This window comes from Tupaia chinensis, unplaced genomic scaffold (assembly GCF_000334495.1).
Source record: "Tupaia chinensis unplaced genomic scaffold, TupChi_1.0 Scaffold000444_1, whole genome shotgun sequence".
Taxonomy (NCBI): domain Eukaryota; kingdom Metazoa; phylum Chordata; class Mammalia; order Scandentia; family Tupaiidae; genus Tupaia; species Tupaia belangeri.
In genome coordinates, this window is record NW_006159949.1 from 369,447 (window position 1) to 372,746 (window position 3,300).

General features: G+C 39.7%; 1 protein-coding gene across 1 annotated transcript in view; it reads left to right on the forward strand.

Moving 5' to 3' along the window:
- Nucleotides 1–3,300, forward strand: part of RRAGD (Ras related GTP binding D) — an 87,386-nt gene that overhangs the window by 52,727 nt on the left and 31,359 nt on the right. The window lies entirely within an intron of this gene.

Below are 3,300 nucleotides of genomic sequence, written 5' to 3' on the forward strand. Positions count from 1 at the left end.
AAGAGAGAGGGGGAGAAAGAGCCCTCCTGTGGGTTGTGATATACCACAATCCCTTCTCTACTTCTCCATTGTGTCAGGATTTGAGGCACGTATACACATGCATTTTTCAAACTGCCGGACCAGGACTTGAACCTTGTGGTTGGCAATGTAGGATCCAGCTCCCTTAACGACTAGGCAGCAGGCTGGCCTGATCCTTCTGTTCTAATAAACAAGTATTTTATTGTCATTTGTAGTCCTTATAGCTATTAATCTATGCTCTTTCATCAGACCAATTTATGTGCTTGGCAGAGAAGTTAAGAGGAGCAATTTCTAATCTTTCTAATCTTTCACTGGGTAGTTTTGTTCATAGACATGTCCCCTTAACTCTTCCAATTAAAGACATGAGGATTAACACTTTAACGTATGAGTCACATTCAATAAAATACACTCTTTTTTCCAGACAGGATCTTGCTGTATCATGATCCTCTTGCCTTGACCTCCTAGCTGGGATTATAGATGCACACCATCAAACTTGGCTGCCTTTTAGACGGGGCTTACTGTGTTGCCTAAGCCAGCCTTGAGCTTGATATCCTCCTACCTTGGCCTCCCAAGTCTGGGTTTACATGCTGCTGTCCTCAGCCTTTAGGTTGGAGGAGAATGGAACCTGAGCCTTCCTGATGATCCCAACTTGTGGAGCACCACATTTTAATGTCATGCCCACAGTGGCTAAGCTAAAATATACTTATTACCTGATGTGCACAGTTCACTGGGTTTGACAAATGTATATACCATGTAATTTCACATTTAAGTTCTAAAATATTTTCACCACCCCCAAAGGTTCCTTTGTGCCCTTCTCACCCAGTCTCCAGCAGTGCCCAGCAATCATTCTGTCACTATAGATTAGTTTCCCTTTCTAGAATTTCACATATGTGGAACTGTACAGTGAGGTTCAGGTTTGTTTTTTTTTGTTTTATTTGTTTTTCAGAGTTTTTGGTATAGGGCACATGTTCTTGCTGGAGAGACAGAGAGGGAAAGTGAGAAATCTCCCCCCCCCTCGCCCCCCACCAAGGGGAAGGATGGCCATGCCACAATCCCTGCTCCTCCATTCTCCTCCAGAGATTTTAAGCACACACACACACATCGATGTGAGTTTCAAGCTGCTAAATCTGGGACTTGAACTGTGATCAGTCATGTGGGAGTCCAGCACCTTAACCACTATGCCACCTGCTGGTCCAAATAACTACAGTTTTTAATTAGTGCCTAATCTGCTGGCCTTTCATTTCAAATAACTCCTTTAGAGTGTGAGAGATGAGAATGGCCTTTTATTTAAAGTAACTCCTTTAGAGTGTGAGAGATGAGAACTCTTCTGCTGTTTTTCTCTCTTTTTAGTTTCCTATTAGTATGTTTAATATTTTGCTTTATTGAAAGACTGGGGTACATTTTTATTGATTTAGTTTGAAGAATAGAAGTATACCAAAACACATCTCATGTCTTATTGACTTTCTGTATTTTCCAAGTTCGGAACCATAATAGGGTATGAAAAGTACTTTAAATTCCACCCTACAGATCCCTTTCCTTTCTTGTTATAAAAATAAGACTTGCTGGACCAGCAGGTAGCATGGCGCTTAAGGTACTGGATGCTCACATAGTTGATTATGGTTCAAATCCCAGACCTTGCTTCTTGCTTTCTCACTTTGTCTCTGTCTCTTTCTGGTGAGCACACATGCCCTATAGCAAATAAAAAATATATTAAAATAATAAATAAAATTAAGTAATTCTTTTTTTTAAAAAAAAGACTTGTTTCTACCCTTTAAATTGGCAACAGTTAAGAAATCTGACAATACCAAGTGTTGGTGAGGGTCTGGAGCATTAGGTGCTATCACATACTGTCTAGTCACATTTGAGCTGCTCATTCTATGATCCAACAAGTCAGCCTTCAGGGTATTCGGAGACTGTGGACAATGTTATTGTACTGTCACATACTTGGAAACATCTGGAATGTCCATTAGCAGGCAAATATATGATAAATTTTAGACCATCCATAAAATGAAATTATATAGAGCTATTAAGTGGAATTTTGCACTTGAGTTATAATCATCACTGATATATGTCAAATGAACAGGTAAATGGGGGCCAGTGGGTAGTGTAGTGATTAAAGAACAGGACTCCCACATGGCTGACTGCAATTCAAATCCTGGACCTGGATGCTTGAAAATCACACTGGGCACATGTGCATGTGTGCCCAAAAATCCGAGGAGGAGAATGGAAGACAGGGTGATTTCTTAATTTACCTCTCATTGTATCTCTCTGTCTCTCTCCAATGAGCTCACATGCCCTATGGCAAAAACTTAAAAAAAAAAAAAAAAAAGGAAGAAAAGGTAAACGCAAACTGAAATATACATATAGCTTTGTATTTCTGTAAATTTTTAAATAGTATAAATGAGTTCTATATATTGTTTTGGGACACATGTATGTAGTAATATATAAATAGGTGAGAGAGAATAAACACTAAATTCAGGATAGCAGTTACCTCTGGAGGGTAGAGGTAGAATATAGAAGAATATGACGGGCTGGAAGGAGGAGAAACACACATGGCTTTGGTATTAATTATTTCTTTTTTCACCAGAGATATGAAAATACAGGTATTCATATCTGTGTATTATATTGTATAGGTGTAGGGAGGGAGGGAAAAAATAATATTGTGCTGTTTTGGGCAATTACCCTAGATTAGGAATCAACAAACATTTTTTTGGTAAAGAGTCAGATAATAATATCTTGGGCTTTGCAGACTGTGTTGTCTCTGAGTAGTTATCACAGAGGAAAACCACTCAGCTCTGTCTGTGATATGAAAGCAGCCTTAGACAATATGAAGCACATTATTATCATATTACATATGTGTAATATGACTATGCTCTGACATCACTCACTTACAAAAGAGCCCTGGTTTACTAACTTCTGTTTGGGGGTCAATTTTTTTTTTCCTTACATTATTTTTCTTCATGATGGAGTATGTACATACACATGAGTAATGTGTGTGTGGGTATGTATGTGAAAGAGAGAGAGAGATAGAGTGAGATTAGCCCCTGCAGAGTCTGGTCAGACTGCGATTCCCTTCCTGTAGTCCTCTAGCCATTAAGATCCTGCGCACGGATCCTAGGCACTCACGTGCATGTCCAGCATGTTTCAGGCTGATCAGACTATAGATTCTAACCATGGCTGCCGTGTGGGGTCCACTTCCCTTGAGCAGTGCATTACCGCTGCACCGCAAGAGCCGGCCTGAACCAGCCATTCCTTTTTTTTTTTTTTTTTTTTTGGGCGGGG